This window comes from Chionomys nivalis, chromosome 19 (genome assembly GCF_950005125.1).
Source record: "Chionomys nivalis chromosome 19, mChiNiv1.1, whole genome shotgun sequence".
NCBI classification, from domain to species: domain Eukaryota; kingdom Metazoa; phylum Chordata; class Mammalia; order Rodentia; family Cricetidae; genus Chionomys; species Chionomys nivalis.
In genome coordinates this window covers 34,867,777-34,887,024 of record NC_080104.1, presented here as the reverse complement: position 1 = coordinate 34,887,024, position 19,248 = coordinate 34,867,777, and the positions used below count along the sequence as shown (strand labels likewise).

The following is a 19,248-nucleotide window of genomic DNA, read 5'->3' as shown; positions in this document are numbered from 1 at the left end:
AAAAAAGCAGGTGTGGCCATACTAATTTCTAACAAAACTGACTTCAAACTAAAATCAATCAGAAGAGATCGACAGGGACACTTTATACTCATAACAGGAACGATTCAGCAGGATGAAGTCTCAATCCTGAATATCTATGCCCCTAATATAAAAGCACCCACTTATGTAAAAGAAATATTGCTAAAACTCAAGGCAGACATCAAATCACACACACTAGTAGTAGGAGACTTCAACACACCTCTCTCACCAATGGACAGGTCAATCAGACAGAAAACTAATAGAGAATTAAGAGAATTGTTGGAGGTAATGAATCAAATGGACTTAACAGACATCTATAGAACACTCCACCCAAATAGGAAAGAATACACCTTCTTCTCTGCAGCTCATGGAACCTTCTCGAAAATTGACCACATACTTGGAAATAAAGGAAACCTCCACAGATACAAAAAAATATCAGTGTCCACCTGTGTCTTATCAGATCACCACGGATTAAAGTTAGAAGCCACCAACAAAGCTACCCCCAGAAAGCTGACAAACTCATGGAAACTGAACAGTCAACTACTGAACCACACCTGGGTCAAGGAAGAAATTAAGAAAGAAATTAAAGTCTTCCTTGAATTTAATGAAAACAAAGAGACAACATACTCAAACCTATGGGACACGATGAAAGCAGTGCTAAGAGGAAAGTTCATAGCACTAAGTGCCCACTTAAAGAAAACGGAGAAAGCATACATTGGGGACTTAACAGCACACCTGAAAGCTCTAGAAAAAAAAGAAGCAGACGCGCCCAGGAGGAGTAGAAGACTGGAAATAATCAAACTGAGGGCAGAAATCAACAAAATAGAAACACAGAAAACAGTCCAAAGAATCAATGAAACAAAAAGTTGGTTCTTGGAGAAAATCAACAAGATTGACAAACCCCTATCCAAACTAATTAAACGACAGAGAGAGAACACGCAAATAAATAAGATCAGAAATGAAAAGGGGGACATAACCACAGACACAGAGGAAATTCAGAGAATCATTAGATCTTACTACAAAAGCCTGTATGCCACAAAACTGGAAAATGCAAAAGAAATGGACACTTTTTTAGATAAGTACCATATACCAAACCTAAACCAAGACCAGGTGAACGATCTAAATAGACCTGTTAGTCGCGAAGAATTAGAAACAGTTATCAAAAATCTCCCTTCCAAAAAAAGCCCAGGGCCAGATGGTTTCAATGCAGAATTCTACCAGAACTTCCAAGAAGAGCTAATACCTATACTTCTTAATGTATTTCACAATATAGAAACAGAAGAGTCATTGCCAAATTCCTTTTATGAAGCTACAGTTACCCTGATACCAAAACCACACAAAGACCCAACCAAGAAAGAGAATTACAGGCCTATCTCACTCATGAACATCGACGCAAAAATTCTCAATAAAATACTGGCAAACCGAATCCAAGAACACATTAGAAAAGTTATCCATTATGATCAAGTAGGCTTCATTCCAGAGATGCAGGGCTGGTTCAACATACGCAAATCTATCAATGTAATCAACCATATAAATAAACTGAAAGAAAAAAACCATATGATCATTTCATTAGATGCTGAAAAAGCATTCGACAAAATTCAACACTCCTTTATGATAAAGGTCTTGGAGAGATTAGGGATACAAGGGGCATACCTAAATATAATAAAAGCTATTTACAGCAAGCCGACAGCTAACATTAAATTAAATGGAGAAAAACTCAAAGCCATCCCACTAAAATCAGGAACACGACAAGGATGTCCACTCTCTCCATACCTCTTCAATATAGTGCTTGAAGTTCTAGCAATAGCAATAAGACAACATAAGGGGATCAAGGGGATCCGTATTGGAAAGGAAGAAGTTAAGCTTTCATTATTTGCAGATGATATGATAGTATACATAACCGACCCCAAAAACTCTACCAAAGAACTCCTACAGCTGATAAACACCTTTGGTAATGTGGCAGGATACAAAATCAACTCCAAAAAATCAGTTGCCTTCCTATACACTAAGGATAAGGAAGCAGAGAGGGAAATCAGAGAAGCATCACCTTTCACGATAGCCACAAATAGCATAAAATACCTTGGGGTAACTCTGACCAAGGAAGTGAAAGATCTATTTGGCAAGAACTTTAAGTCTTTGAAGAAAGAAATTGAAGAGGACACCAGAAAATGGAAGGACCTCCCTTGCTCTTGGATTGGGAGGATCAACATAGTAAAAATGGCAATTCTACCAAAAGCAATCTATAGATTCAACGCAATCCCCATCAAAATCCCATCAAAATTCTTCACAGATCTGGAGAAGACAATAATCAACTTTATATGGAAAAACAAAAAACCCAGGATAGCCAAAACAATCTTATACAATAAAGGATTGTCTGGAGGCATTACCATCCCTGACTTCAAACTCTATTACAGAGCTACAGTACTGAAAACGGCTTGGTACTGGCATAAAAACAGAGAAGTCGACCAATGGAATAGAATAGAAGACCCTGACTTTAGCCCACAAACCTATGAACACCTGATTTTCGATAAAGGAGCTAAAAGTATACAATGGAAAAAAGAGAGCATCTTCAACAAATTGTGCTGGCAAAACTGGAAGTCAATCTGTAGAAGAATGAAAATAGATCCATATATATCACCATGCACAAAACTCAAGTCCAAATGGATTAAAGACCTCAATATCAGTCCAAACACACTGAATCTGATAGAAGAGAAAGTGGGAAGTACTCTACAACACATGGGCACAGGAGAACACTTCCTACGTACAACCCCAGCAGCACAAACACTAAGGACATCATTGAATAAATGGGACCTCCTGAGACTGAGAAGCTTCTGTAAAGCAAAGGACACTGTCACTAAGACAGAAAGGCAACCCACTGACTGGGAGAAGATCTTCACCAACCCCGCAACTGACAAAGGTCTGATATCCAAAATATACAAAGAACTCAAGAAATTAGACCGTAAAAGGTTAATCAATCCAATTATAAAATGGGGCACTGAGCTGAACAGAGACTTTTCAACAGAAGAAGTTCAAATGGCCAAAAGTCACTTAAGATCATGCTCAACTTCCTTAGCAATCAGGGAAATGCAAATCAAGACAACATTAAGATACCATCTTACACCGGTCAGAATGGCTAAAATCAAAAACACCAATGATAGCCTCTGCTGGAGAGGTTGTGGAGAAAGGGGCACTCTCATCCATTGCTGGTGGGAATGCAAACTTGTGCAACCACTTTGGAAAGCAGTGTGGCGGTTTCTCAGGAAAGTCGGGTTCAACCTACCTCTTGACCCAGCAATACCACTATTGGGAATATACCCAAGAGATGCCCAAACATACAACAAAAGTATATGCTCAACTATGTTCATAGCAGCATTGTTTGTAATTGCCAGAACCTGGAAACAACCTAGATGTCCTTCAATGGAAGAATGGATGAAGAAAGTATGGAATATATACATATTAGAGTACTACTCAGCAGTAAAAAACAATGACTTCTTGAATTTTGCATACAAATGGACGGAAATAGAAAACACTATCCTGAGTGAGGTAAGCCAGACCCAAAAAGAGGAACATGGGATGTACTCACTCATATTTGGTTTCTAGCCATAAATAAAGGACATTGAGACTATAAATCGTGACTCTAGAGAAGCTAAATAAGAAGGTGAACCCAAAGAAAAACATATAAGCATCCCCCTGAATATTAACCTTCATCAGGCGATGAAAGAAGACAGAGACAGAGACCAACATTGGAGCACTGGACTGAAGTCTCACGATCCAAAGGAGGAGCAGAAGGAGAGTGAGCACGAGCAAGGAACTCAGGACGGCGAGGGGTGCACCCACACACTGAGGCAATGGGGATGTTCTATCGGGAACTCACCAAGGCCAGCTGGCCGGGGACTGAAAAAGCATGGGACAAAACCGGTCTCGCTGAACATAATGGACAATGAGGACTACTGAGAACTGAAGAACAATGGCAATGGGTTCTTGATCCTATTGCATGTAATGGCTTTGTGGGAGCCCAGGTAGTTTGGATGCTCACCTTAATAGACCTGGATGGAGGTGGGTGGTCCTTGGACCTCCCACAGGGCAGAGAAACCTGCTGGCTCTTTGGGCTGAGGAGGAAGGAAGACTTGATTGGGGGAGGGGGAGGGAATGGGAGGTGGTGGCGGGGAAGAGGCAGAAATCTTTAATAATTAAATTAATTAATTAATAAAAAAAATCAGCAAGAAAAAAAAAAAGAAAAAAAAAAAAAAAAGCATCACGCTGGGGGAAGTCTCAGTGTGAGGCTGATGATCCCCACTGCCTGTGATTCCCCTCAGCTATTGCCTACAATAGCAAAAACTGTGGCTTTTCTTCTTCCCTATGAGTCAGCCCAGGAACTCATATAGAAAAGCGCTTAAACCTTAAGGGAAATTGATTCAAACAGGTAGTTATCACAGGTTCACATGAGATTTGAAGTCAAAGAAGTCTCGATATACGTCCTGTCACCGCTGAGTGCAATCATAGGATAGAATTGTAATGTCCTTTAGTGACTAGCTAAGTTCAAAGGCAATGCTAATGGCGAGACCAGCTTTCTGCCCCCTCCCCCTTCTAGTAGAATCTGTTTAACTAGTCCACAGAAATTGCTAGTGGGTTTCCCATGATGCCTGGATGTATACTTTATTATTAAATAAAGTACACATTGGTGTGGGCATAAATTGCTGTCAAACTTCTCAGAGGCTTTCTGCTGATCCTTTCTGGGACTGAGAAATAAGACTTTTACGTGATACCTTTTTAAAGAGATAGCGTATTTACAGGTTCCAGTGGGGGTAATATCCACCAGGGTTGATAGAAGGAAGCCTGAACCTGCTTGGTGTTAGCAGGCTGGAAAACTTCTAGCCCAGACACTGTTCTCCTGTAGACTGACTCGGAGTCACCGGGTCTCAGCTCGCAATTTACACCTTCCCATGCTCTTTCAATAGACATTGTGCTTTGTGTTGGGAGTTTGGAACTCTTGCTGGGCTGCTGGTTTGCAATGTCATACTTAACCAATGTTGGGCAGCTGCAGCAAGATTCTCAATCAGCCAGGTCGTCAATCAACAGACACTCGAGAGTATGCTGTGCTCCGAGCAGCGATGTTTGGCAAGGCCAGCTGATTGTGTGCGCTGTCTGGTAACAGTTCCAATTTATGTTCTGCTTCTCAAGATGTAATCCCATCACAAATTCAAAAGCTTCAATACCTCTCTTTAAAAATAAACTTTATAGGGACTCGGCAGTTAAGAGTACCTGCTACTCTTACAGAAGTCCCGATTCAGTTCCCAGCACCCGTGTGGTGGTGACTCACAGCTATCTGTAATTATGAAAGGAGTCAACACCTTCTAGTCACTTCCAGGAGCACATATATTCATCAGACACATGTGCATACCCATAAAAATATGTAAAATTATTTTTAAAAATACATTCACAAACTACTGTTTTTCTTCCTTGGGTCACTTTGCCACATCTGCAAAGAGTCCAAAATACCAGCTTTCAAATCCAAAGTCTTCTGTTGATTTTCCCAAGAAACATGACTCCTATCCCCAAATCCCAGTATCCCTAGGAAGAAATTGAAAATTACAAAACCCATGGGAGAAATGTAAGCAATGCCTTAAGAACCCCCAGATGTCACATGGAGGAGCTGGATGTCTGCTAACCCTTTGTTCCAGGGCTTCCTGGAGAAGCAGTCCCTAGGCCAAGAGGCTAGGCCAGAAGGTGCAGCTTCCAAGACTAGATGGCCACTCATCCATCTCCAGAGCAGCCAGCGAGGTCAACAGGCCAGCAAATAAAACTGTAGGCCAGAAAGCATTTAAGAGTGGTTGACTCATGATTTCCAGTCAGGTTCTACAATTATAGAGGCAACACCAACCTCTGGGGGCATAATTATGGCTCTGGAATGTGTTGGCTTTGTGGTTACTTTGGGCTATGCTCTGGGGAGCAATGCCTGAGCAGCCCCACTGCTAGCCTCAGACAAGAGTAAACAATGTAGTGCCAAGAGGTTCAGTGCCTCTACAGAAAAGCCATGTTCAAATCTAACAACCCTCTGCCCCAATGGCAAACGAGCCAGGCACCCACAGAGGATGTAAACGTGCTGCCATAGCACTAGAACAATGTCCCACAGCACTAGAACAATGTCCCATAGCGCTAGAACAATGTCCCACAGCACTAGAACAATGTCCCATAGCGCTAGAACAATGTCCCATAGCTCTAGAACAATGTCCCATAGCGCTAGAACAATGTCCCATAGCACTAGAACAATGTCCCATAGCTCTAGAACAAAGTCCCATAGCACTAGAACAATGTCATTGCTTGTTCTTTGGCTGCTTCTGGTAGTGTTCAGACAAACCTCAGCAGAAATCCCTGGGAAGATTTATTATTATTATTATTATTATTATTATTATTATTATTATTATTTAAATCTGTTCACATCGTCGTTGTGAATTGATGAGGCATGGTGTCTCAGTTTGTTGTGACTGCTGTAACAAGTGACCATGGACACAGTGGTTTAAAAAACAAATGAATATTTCCCACAGTTCTGGAGGCTGGAACTACAAGGTCCAGGTACCTGCAGATCCACTGTCCGGTGACAGCTGGGCTCCAGGCTCGCCAGCGCCTGCCTGGCTTCTTGCTGGGTGTGCACATGGCCAAATAAAAGCTAGGCAGCTTCTAATTAGCTTCTGTGCTAATCACATGTATGAGGGCCTCAAGCTCAGAATTTAAGTATCTCCAGGAGACCCTGCCTTCGAATATCAATGCACAGAGATCAAAGGCTAAATAAGCATCATGTGTGGGTTGAGGGAAACCAAACACCAAGAATCCCTAAATCCTAAAGTATGTGTTTCGATTAGAATTTCTACAGATATATGTCAAGCTTTATTGTTTCCTGGACTCTCGTTTTGTAAAGAACTGGCTTTTCAAATCCATACATTCTACCTTCATTTGTTCAGACAACCACGGGTGGGAAATATCCAAAACAAATATATCTGTGCTGACCATGCACAGATGTTTTTTCTTGTCCCTATTCTGTAAACAGTCTAGCATGATAACGTGTGTGTAGCATTTACACTGTCTAGATGTTAGACTATGTAGAAACAGTGTAAGTAGTACAAAAGACTATCTATCTGGAGATATATTTTGTATAATAGGTTGATCATTCTTGAACTTTGGTGCCTCAGGTACCAGTCCCTTGCAGACAACCAGAGGCTACTACACTCCTCTTACCTCTTTGATGCACAATTAATAAAAACCCAGGGTCAGAAATTGGGGTTCAGTCTGAAGATCTGGCTTTTACCTCGACCTCGTCTGAAAGGGTGACCCTGCCTCTCGGAATCTCAGAATGAGACTGTGTCTGAGAGCTGTCTTCCCCCATCTTATATCCCTCTCTAGGGCTGGGATTAAAGGCAAGCAGCACTGGGATTAAAGATGCGTGTCGTTGTGGCTACTGGGATTAAAGGTGTGTGTTACCATAACCTGGTCTGTAAGGCTGACCAGTGGGGTTGTTTTACTCTCATATATTCAGGCAGTCTTTATTAAAATACCACTGAAATGCCCCTACACCTCTTCACTCAGTGTTGTCGATGACACCTTGAGGCTTCTGTTGAGTCTGCCTGGAGCAGTTCTGTCTGGGTCATGTGTTTGGAATTGGCTTACCGAGTCACTTCTCAGAAATAACCCTTGTTCTCCTCCCTGGACCAGAAGGCAAAGCTGCTACAATGTTAGCTGTCCTGACAGCTACCTACTTGCTGCCCAGGTACACCTGGATCCGCAGAAACCTGCTCCATCACTGCTTCCCCAGGGTCACATTGACTAAAAACTATATCCCAAACATCCCCACTCCCACACACAGACACATTAACTCTACCCTTCCCTGGCCACAAATGATCACCTAGGACAGTTTCACCCTAGAGCTGGGACTGAGTGTCTGATCAAAACCGTGTTGTCTCTTTCATAACATGGGCTTAGAGTCACTAGGAATGTAAGCCCTCGTCCAGCCCACACCCAACCAACACTGTAGACTCATAAGTAAATCCGCCCACAGTAATGGTCCAGAGGGAGAGATGACTTGTAAGAGAATTCCAGCTCACTCTCTCTGTGGTCCACAGGACTTCCTCGAAACTTTGTTCAGCTCTAAAGGATAATTGTCCATGCTCATTGTTCATCAAAGTCGGGAAGTCTTGGCCTCCCCATTTCTCCATGCAGTGGTGCTGAGGAAGAGTTGACCATAACTCCACCCCCAGCTATAGACAAGGATCTAAAGGATGACACACACAGCTGTCTCCAGGTCTTGAGATGCTGAGGATAGTACAACACCAGACAAAATCTCAGTGACATCAGCAGCCATGATCACTAAGTCTAAGTTTTTATCTGCTACCCCCAAGGTGACAGGATCCTCCTCACTACCCCCTCTCTGCATTCATGTTGGTAGTCAGCAGCCAGTTCAAGCTCAGGGTAGACTGACAACTGCTTACAATTTTCTTTCTTTCTTTCTTTCTTTCTTTCTTTCTTTCTTTCTTTCTTTTCTTTGTTTTTTTTTTTTTTTTTTTTTTTTTTTTTTTTTTTTTTTTTATGCTCCCATTCCTCTCCCACCTGTAAAGCCTGGCACAGTGCTAAGCACAGAGTGGAGTGGAGAACTGGCAATTCACCCAGGGAGTCACTTCTCTGAAATAACTCCTGTCCCCTTCACTGGACCAGAAGGCAGTGACCGTATGTCAAATGGTCGATCAGTTTAGCAATAGATGAGAACGCTGTTTGTTAAAGGAAGCTTCGCTTCTGGGAAACATAAAATTTATTTTAATAAAAACGCCTCTATGGCCATTTTATCATTTGTCCCATGCTGAGGTCAGGGCTTGGTAAAGCACAGGTCATTCACCCAGCATCACCCCAGACATGATCTCTTGAGGTAAAACAGCAGGTGCTGGTGCATAGGGTCTACTGGTCCCCAGTATCACCCGGGGGAGCAAGCGCAGTCCCCAAGGTTTAAGTATGGAGGCTCCCACTCTATCATCCCACCCTACAACCTAAGTCCACCTAAAGTCTGAGTCGCATTTGGCCTACAGGACTGTGTGCTTAAACTTGTGCAAAGTGATAGGGGCAAGCTGTTGTTATTCATTGCAATCCTGACGAGAACAGCAAAAGGCTACAAGAAAGTAGTGGGCACCCATAAAACAGCCCGCAGGAAAGCAGCTGTAACAAAAGACCAGAGAAAGAAGGGGCTACAGAAAGGAGAGAGGTGAGGGACACTTTGCCGAACAGGCTCTTAAACCACAGAAAGAGGTAAACTGTGTCACCTAGTTAAAAAAAAAAAAAAAAAAAAAAAAAAAAAAACAGTAGCAACACAATATTCTTTCCATCTAGATGATCCCGGAAGTTCCATTTATGAAGGAGATGTATAAAGACCATTAAACTATCTGCTGTTAGTACTTAGGTATTTTACATTGAAATTACAAGGTTTTCTTCAGGCTGAAGATGTGGCTCAGGGGTACAGCTGCTTGCCTAGAGTGCAGAAGGCCCTGCTTCCAATCCACAACACTGCTAGTAAGTTATTTATATTCAAAATTTCAACAGTTCATGGAAACGTTTAACCAAAAGTAAACAAAAAAATCCACTATAATTGTGTTCGTGCCCATATCATAACCAGGACAGCTAAGTAGAGGGAAGACAGAGAAACTGTTCCTGAGAAACCATAACTGACTCCATTCCTAAGCCTGCACCCAGCCTTCTCAGGGAGTCTCTGAACTTCCTTGGTGATGGTGTGGAGGCTCTGCAGACGGAAGCAGAAAACAGGTTTCTGCCTATTTTAAGCACCTATCATTTTTATGTTGAGGAGATAAAGCGAATACCCAGACAGGGTATTCAGCCCCTGTCGACTCAGAGAAATTAAGGATGAGCACCCCCTCACCTCCACGGGAAGGCCGACTTGCCTGAGATTGCTGCCTCAATGCCTCCCAAGGCAGCAGAACTGTGATCTCAGGACTTTTGATGGAAGAAGCATGAACATTAGGGCTCAGCTGTCCAGGATCCATGGTCCATGGGTTTGAAGCCAAGCACACTTGATAGAGGTTAATGGGTTGCATGGAGGGCTATTTAATGACATTCTGGTTCTTGGCTTGCTCCTCTGGCTCAAGAGGAGAAAAATAATGAGTATCCTTTACTTGGCCTGGGACAAAAGTATCTGAGTATGTGGGATTTTTTTTTTCTCTTCACATTTTGAACTATGTGCGTGAAGATAAAGAGACACCTTGATGGCAAGATCTATGTATAGACACGAGGTCCACTTGTTTGACCTGCATCTCCTGCACACTATTTGGCAGAACGTGTTGAGTAATCTTTTGTATGAAGCAAAGTTTCCTGAGTGGAATTTTCCACTTGTGGCATCGTGCAAATGTGGCTCATAAAGTTTCAGCTTTGGGATTCATCTTTGGTGATGCTTAAGTTCATGAGAAAAATATGGGATATCATGTATTTTTAAAAAAGAACGAAAGAGAAAACCCATGACATGCACACACACCTAAGTGAAGCACACGGACTACAGCAGCCTAGAACCACATGTCATGGCATCCTCCCTGAGTCCACTGGGCTCCAGAGTAAGGCTGTCTGCACCAAGAATCCTACCTCCATGCCAACTTCTGATGAGATTTTACCCAAGTCACTTCTCTATGCCTCTGCTTCCTAATCTTCAAAACAAGCTAGCAATAATGGTTCCTCCCTGTGTGGTTGTAAAAGGGATGGAGGCTGGGTCTCAGGTCTGCAAGTGCTTTGGCCAGCGGAAGCTCTCATCCCCCAGGACAAACATCTGCTAGGTCCTTATGGGCAGAGGAGGGCTGGGGAAAGAGTCAACCTCTCTGTTCTCCTCCCTCTCAAATCATGTTCAGGTCAAGTCCCCGTTTCCTTGCTTAGAAACACCCATTAAGAACTTCACAGGCACACTCAATAGAAAAAAAAAATCAATCTGGTCACCCCAGAAAAGCCCTATCTGGGATGATTTAAAAACAAAAACAAAGCGTGCAGACGGCGATGATGCCTGTGAGAGGCTGGCATGATGTCCTAAATGCACATGGACCACAAAAGGACAAGTTGGAGACTGTTTTTATATCCAGCATTCCACGTGCAGTTGTAGCAGAGCAAAGGCTGCTGCTGAATCTAAGTCAACTCTAAAGACGAGATAAAACCGCAAACATGAGGTGGTCCCCCACCACCGCAGGTAAAAGTCAGAGCAAAAGAAGCAAGCCCCACCCCCTCAGCACACTTTCAAAGGAGGTCACAGACCTCTGAAACTGGGTTGGCAGAAGTTACGGTAAAAGGTCACTACTTTGATGTTAAATAACCAGAAAAGAAAAAAAAAGATAAATTGAACCCAAAGGACAGAGAAGCCAGTTCCAGAAAGGCTTTCTTTCCTAAAGTCAATCAACACAATGAAAATTCCCTTTGCCAACTGTTCAGGCTAGCACAATTCAGATAGAGATAGATAGATAGATAGATAGATAGATAGATAGATAGATAGATAGTAGATAGATAGTAGATAGATAGATAGATAGATAGATAGATAGATAGATAGTAGATAGATAGTAGATAGATAGATAGATAGATAGTAGATAGATAGATAGATAGATAGATAGATAGATAGATAGATAGATAGATAGATAGATAGATAGAAAGAATCAGGGCTAGTGACAATGCTGCCAGATTGTATTCATACATCAGGGATGGGGACTTATATAGAGCACTCCTAGGATAAATTAAGCAATGGGCTCTACCTCTTGGGACTTATCCCAAGGCGATATTCACCAGGAGATTCAACTGCAATGATGCTCTTTATCACAGTGCTGATAATAGAAAAGAAAACAATGTCTCATCGACCAATAAGACTGAATAAGATTTGCAGCATGTTTTAAAACCCTGTGGGGCCCAAAGTGTACAGTGACACACGTGGACATGTATGGAGGCCAGAGGGTGTCCTCTGGTGTCTTCCTCAACCATTTTGCTACCTTTTTATTCCACCTTCAATTCTGAGACAGGCTTCTCATTGAACCTCGACCTCTTCAGTTGCCTAGACTAGCTGGCCTGTGAGCTCCCAGGCCCTGCCTGCCTGTCTCCCTGGTGCTGGAGTCATTGACACTCGCTGGTACACCAGCTTTCACTGGATAACTAAACATAGTTCCTTGTCCTGGCACTGTGAACTCTCTTTCTACCCACTGAGCCATCTTCCCAACCCCTAAAGCTCTAGTATAAAGAAATCCATTACTATGGAAAGTTGCTCACATTATATTGCTGGAAGATAAATTAAGGTAATAAAATATAAATAGTATGGGTTTATTTCTTAAAAATGCAGACATATTCAGAAAGCAAGATACTCACTAGCGGTACAGGTTAAATCTCCCATATCTGAAATGTTTGGGACCAAAATGGTTTGAATGTCAGCAATTTTTTGGTTTGGAAATATTTACACAGTCTTCAGCCATTGAGTCTTCATAATCCACAACACTGAAATCTCCGAATCCAGACTGAAACATTCAGACCAGATTCTTCAGACAAAGGATGCGCAACGGCTCGCTCACGTGTTCCTCTTGCAAGCATGTGTCGTTCTTCTCTATCTTTTATTATCTGTATATACTTACCTGTGTAACCATGAACAAGTACTGTCTGTCAGTTTTTGAAAGGCATCTTCTAGAAACAGCCCTTCACCATAAGGGCTTCCTTGATAACGGCAGTCATGTTTTTCTTCTAATTTGGACTGTCAGGCTTCTGCCAAGAAGGTCTGTGGGCCCAGACTGTTATGTGCATGTGTGGTTGAGAATGACTTTATGAATCTTTCAAAAATGACTTACGCTACTAGAAGGAGAATAATAATCTCAGAAACTATTTCCCAACCTTCTGGACCTTCTCGTTTCCTCGTTTCCCAACAGATCATCATGTTTATAGTGAACATGGAGGATTGGCGCTGAACACACAGCCCACAGGTGGCCAGTTCGTAAATGCTGGCACATACCAAACTCTTTGGTCCTTGATTGTCTTCACTTTTGGGAGAATTCCTCCCCACATGCTAGCAATCCAAAAGCTCACAACACAGCACAAAACTAGCATCATTCACAAAATAACTTGGGATCTGTGAACCTCAAACAAACTGAAGACAGTACACTTCATTTTGTTCCCCCTCCCTCTCTTTGTTTTCTTATTTCCTGTCTTTATTCTTTCTGGCTCTGCCCCATTTTTGTTGTTGCTGTAGTGATCAGAGATATAACTGGTGAGATACAAGGTTAAGGCCTCCAGGAAGAAATCAGGGCAAAGCTGACACTCCTCATTGAGAGCACACACACAGTCTTCCCTATCGCCATATACACCACTTCCCAACAGGGAGCTCCATAGTGAGACTCTGTCTCCACAGTGAAACAAAGAGGGAAGCGTGCACATGGTTTTAAGGCTGTGTTTTAAACCTCATTGAGGGAAGTGTACGCAAGTGTTGCCTATAGAGTACATAATGACTCCATAGGGAACCAGCAGCTCCGGGGATAACTACACAGGGCCCTCAACAAACTCTCGAGTGAGAGCGCGTCCCTCTAAATGGTGGCCACTAAGGCGAAGTGATGCCTCAGTTCTCACGTACACAGCGGCGTTTCAAATGACCTCACAAAATGCCCTTCCCCTTATAACCATCGCCACTGATGCAAAGCCAAGACTATGATAACTTAAAAGTAGCAAGGTGTAAGTGGCGTGAACTGGTAAGGAGTGTATACCACCATACAGTTTCTGTATATTTCACAGTGAATCTCCCACATAATGAAACCTAATCACAGGCGATCTTAACATGCTCATGCATGCATCTTTATGGTAAGTGTGCCCACAGAGACGCAGAATATCAAGAAACCCCATGTCTCCTTTCAGTGAACAAAACAATGTAATCTTTACTCTGGTTCCATTTGTCCCTCCCAACTAGCTCATCGGCGTGTAATTAAACATCTCTACTCACCCCAAAAAGAAGGAAAAATACTGAGACAGAAAACCCTAAAGCGAAGCGAGCCATCTTACCGCTGGTGTGGTTCATGGTTCGGGGCACCAGGAACTCTGAAGATCATCCAGCACTGATTCTTCCCGGGATGAAGTCTGCTGACCTGATGCTGGCTATTCAAAACAAAACTCCCTTTTGCGGTCAGTCCTGGACAGCATTACTTGTTTCTTTCCTTCTAAGAGAGCACTGGGCCGGGTCTGGGGGGCAGCACAGGAGTGACCGCTCACATCTTGTCAGACGACCCAGAGAAAGTGGGTTCCTGATGACGCCTGTGTCAGAACCCTCTTGGGGCTTTAATCCTGCCGTGACACATCTGGGGAACTATGAACAGGAAATGCAGAGCTAGGCAGCAAGCCAGAAGCATTCAGCAAACGTGTCAAGCCCTTATGAAATGTTAGTACCGGGACTGCACATAAGTCTCCCACGTTTCACAAGGCAGGCTTTCTCTCCTTGTCTAACCTCACATTAAATCTAAATGAGGCCATACCTACACCCGGTCTAGAGCTACAGACCTGCTCTGAGTTCTTCACAGACAGAACCTGGCCTGGGATCTCCTCCCATCCCCCTACACACACACACACACACACACACACACACACACACACATATACAGGCTGCAGAGCAATGTCCACTGAGACAAGTCCCCAGGCAATATCATAAGACATCATTCAGTTCGACAGAGGGATGGGACTCAGGGCATCACACCCGCCAGCCTGGTGCATCCTGAGAGGGAGGATAGGGCAGGGTTTACTCATGTACTGCCCCTCGTGGGCCCTGCACTCAAGAGAATGCTATCAGCGTCACAAGAGCCTGGCCTGTCACCACGCTGATCTTGACTCTGTCAGCACAGCAAGCAAGTCCGCTAACTCCCTACTCTGGGACTGAGAAGCCCTGTCAACAGGCCTTGATGGGTATCCTGGTCACTGTCATTACCCTTTCCCAGATGTCTTTATGCAACTCCGAATTACTGTCACACTAAGTGGAGAAGACAGTGGCTGACCTGTTCTTGATGTGAGTGCTTGAACCCCTTTGCTGCCGCTTTCCTTCCATGGGACCCCACACAGAATCTCTCCCCCTCCTCTTTTTCCATCTCTTCATCCAGTATTTTCCACTCTTCCCTGGAGAACAGCCCCTTGGGCACGCTGGGGTGATGCCCCCTCTTTAGACTTTGCCTTCTCTCTGCAAGGGCTTGCAGGGATCAGGGTCAGGTTTTCTTCTGAGAAATGGTTTTCGACCCATTTAGAAGATGAGCCTGCTATATTAAGTTCCTTTCCCAAGATGCCTTAGCGGGGCAGCGGTGGAGCCCCATCTGCTGTAGTTCTTTGAGTTTTAACCGTGAACCAGACGAATGGTTTGGGAACAGGGTTTGTCCAGTCAGGAACTGTGTGGTTTTCTAATAATCTACCTCACCCTTCTGGGTGCCCTTTCCTGGAAGGCCTTGTGCCAGGCAGCCACCAGGCAGCTGTGATGAGCTGGTAATTAACAAAAGCTAAAGATCCAGGTAGGCACAGACAGGAAAGACCGCAACCCTGAGTGACTGCCATGCGATGGGAGGGCTAGGTAATCTTGGGGTGTTCTTGTGCCAATTTCAAGGCTCCCTACAATTGGAGACAAGTCGGGGCCACACGGTGAATCCATGGACGCTAAAACCTAGCCTTGCAAGACAGCTAAAGGTGGCTTTCCACCCTTGCTCCAGTGTGGAGCGGGTTTGGGAAGGACTGACCTGTTCCAGCACTGGGTTCAGCCACAGGTCTGAAGGAAGGAGGCCCAAGGACAGACTCACAGCAGGTCATCCTTGGCTTGGTGTATGCCTTCAGGGCTAGACCAGCCAAGGGAGATAAGTCTAGTTCTGGGCAATAATGGAAAGCTTACCCTGAAGACAGGCACTATTGGTGCCTTTTTTTTTCCAGAATGTCATGCATGCTTATAATGTATTCTGATAAATACAGTTTTCCTTCCTTTGTCAAGCCTTCCTGAGACAAGCACAGATCTAATCTCAAGAATGGAGTCCACACACTCAGGGACGACCTTCCAGGGAGGACAGAGGAAGTACCCTTCACCAATCTGACCCAGATTATCTCTGGACTTTAAGAGATGGAGCTGGTGTATCTTTTTGGCATTTTTAGCTGAAGCAGGTGAACCAGGGTTTAGTGATCTGAACCCCGACTGTCCTGAGAGCCACAGAAGAGAGCAGTGACAGAAGGGCAAGAGGGAGCCAGCTATGGAGAAGGAGCCCTCCCTGCCTTTCCTCCTTGCCCATTCCAGTCACAGGCTCCTCCCTGGCATCTGCTTCTCTCTCCTCCACCCTTCCTTCTCCTCCCTTCCTCCAGGTCCCTTCCTCTCCTCCAGTCCTTTCTCCATATTCTTCCTTATCCTCCATGTCCTTTCACTTCTGCTCTCTCCTCCTCTCTCATATTCTCCCCCTGCTTCCCCACGCCACCCCAGTCCTTTCTCCTGTTTCTCTTCCTTTTTTTTTTTCTCCCTCTTTTGGTTTTCTTCCTATGAAGATACAAAGTAGGTAGGGAGCCTCTGAGTGGACCAGAAACCATCAGAGAACAAAGGAGAAGTTGCCTCCTGGGGGGTGGGGCTTGCAGTCTGCTAATGTGCTTACAGTCAAGCTAAAACATTCAGAAACACAGTATCTTCTGGGAGCCACTGACTTAGAGGGTGAGTATAGCTTCATTCCAGAGATGCTTCTGACTTCATAGGGTAGGCAAAGCAGAGAGTGGGGTGTAGAAGGACACAAAAGGGAGAAAAAGGGAGGAGAAAAAGAAGGAGGAGATGAGGAAGAAGAGGAGGAGGGGAAAGAGGAGAAAGAGAAGAAGGGGCGGAGGAGAGAGGAAGAAAAGGAAGAGGAGGAGGAAGAAAAAAGAAGAGAGCAATAAGGAGGAGGAGAGAAGAAGGAGAAGGAGAAGAAAGGAAGAAGAAGAAGAAGAAAAAGAAGAAGAAGAAGAAGAAGAAGAAGAAGAAGAAGAAGAAGAAGAAGAAGAAGAAGAAGAAGAAGAAGAAGAAATAGCCACTAAGCCACCCAAGTCACTAAGCATTATCCCAAGGTAGGGACTATTATCCACACTTCTCCCTCTAGCCAGTTCAGCCTCATCTTATTGAACAGCTCAGAGGAGAGGGTCCATATGAAGGAAGTTTCTGGTCATCATTTTCTACTGCAGATTCTTCTCCCACACTGAACAAGGAGTGATATATTAGGAATATAGACAGTCAGTTAGCAGATAGGAAACCCACACATACACTCCTGCCTAGTCACCCCCAGAGTTTAGGGGAAACAAACAATCATAGATGCCAATAAAAAGTCAACACCAGAAGCGAATGGAAAATTTCCCAGACTCCAGGTTTCTATCCGAGTACTAGAGTCCATGACACTCTGAGCCAGCTCTAAAGAATTTAGTGTTAAAGGTGTCAGACAGTGTTGTTATAACACAGCGTCACTGGAAAACATGTCGTTGGAAGGATTCTATTGTCTGTATTTATATATTAGTGCACTAAAGGTCACAAATAACTCCCAGAGTTCCTTGGAAAAATGAGCAACTCAGAAGTGGTGTGCATTTATAAATATGTTTATTGAAACTAAAATCCATGTATTTCCTCCATGAGAAAGGGGGCTGAAGAAGCATGGACAGTGTGATGTACATGATGAGGCATGAACATATGTTTACATGCATGTGCAACTCTGTTGCCAGGAGTCTAACCTTGGATCTATGGGTCATCTAGAAAAAACAATAGGTTTCTCTTTCTCTGGGTCTGGAAATTAGCTGCTCCCTACAGTGCCTTCCAGTGACATTTTCTGTTGGTTTAAGCTTTGTCCTCCTACACAGGGCCAGCTGCCTTGCATTGCCCAATAGCCCTTGGCAACCTTTGTGGTCAGCCTGGGGGAGTTAGGCTTAACTGCTTGCCTGCAGACTTTACTCTTGTTCTAGGCAATGGCCCAAACAAGTTAGATCATTCTGTGCCTCCCCCAATCTACCAGACCCCCGAGGAGAATGTGTATCCTCGATCCTCCATACCTGTAGCTAATAACTTTCCCTCTCCCAAGCTTCTGGGATGTTTGAAGCCAAGATCTTTGAAGGAGCAGGGACATTTTCAAGTAAATTTTCATTGGGCTTGTCTTCTGGTGCTCACAGAAGACAGGCTGCCGAAAGAAATCGTGAATCGACCAAGAACTAGGCAAGTAGAATGAAACTCATAAAACTTTTTGTTCCATGAGGCTTTCCTGGCGGAGATTAAACAGGAGTTAGTGAAATAGGGCTTCTTGAAACTAGTTTGCAAGTCTTGTGAGTAAGGTGCACAAGGTGGCTATTGGGGCTGGATACAAAAGATGTCCATAAATGGGTCACCTGGGAGAGTGGGGTCTAGCAACAGTCTCCAAGTTCTACAAGCGATCCCTTCCTGACTCTCGCGTGCGCAGCAGACGCTTTCCTCCCAGGAAGGAAGCGGCCGAGCAGGACATAGACATGCTCAGGGCACGCTTGAGTTGTTCAGAGCCAAGGGACACAGAAAGAGAGAATAAGTGAGAAGAGACATTTTCTCAAAGTGCTATGGCTTGATGTAATTAGTCTCTGAAGGTGCCTGCATCAGAAGCCTGGTTGTCCCAGGGTAGCAATTTAAAGAAGTAAGGGGGGGGGCAGGGAGTGACAGGATCTTTAAAGACGTGGAATTTAAGGCAAGGTGGTTGAGTCATCATCCTCAAAATGGAGTGATGCTTTTAGTTCCCAAATGAGAGATATTAGGAAAGAACAAATCTGACCCCTCCTATCCCAGACTTCCTTTCTCCCCGTTGTCATCTCTCCTTCACACAGGTGCAACCACCATGATGATGTCACCCATCATGTGACACAATCAAGGGCCCATCAACCGAGTCAGAGTCAAGCCATTGGAATCGGAAGCCTCCAGAGCGTGACGTCTTTTGTCTCAAAGTGCCTGGCCTCCGGCATTCTGTTACAGCAACAGGAAACAGATGTTTGCAGAGTTGTAAGGTTGAAGTTCAATTTAAAGAAGCCAGATGGTAGAGTACCGAGGCCATGGATGAAGACGGGGTAGTTTCTCAAAGCAGATGCAAAGGAGGGAGATGGGGAGGACAACACTGGTTTTTACAGCACACAGGCAGCCCTGCCAAGCCTAGTGCACTGTGTGGATCCGGATGCATAACGGCAAAGTCACCAAATGGTCATATCCAAGTCCCTGAGTAATCCGAATTCCAAAAG

At 44.1% G+C, this 19,248-nt stretch overlaps 1 protein-coding gene across 2 annotated transcripts in view; it reads right to left on the bottom strand.

The window, feature by feature from the left end:
* Il1r1 (interleukin 1 receptor type 1) overlaps window positions 1-14,307 on the bottom strand; it is a 76,092-nt gene extending 61,785 nt beyond the window's left edge. For both annotated transcript variants that reach the window (XM_057751857.1, XM_057751858.1), the window contains exon 1: window positions 14,053-14,307. The gene's annotated coding sequence lies outside the window, so the exon portion shown is untranslated. The remainder of the gene's footprint in view (window positions 1-14,052) is intronic.
* Window positions 14,308-19,248: the final 4,941 nt, after the last annotated feature.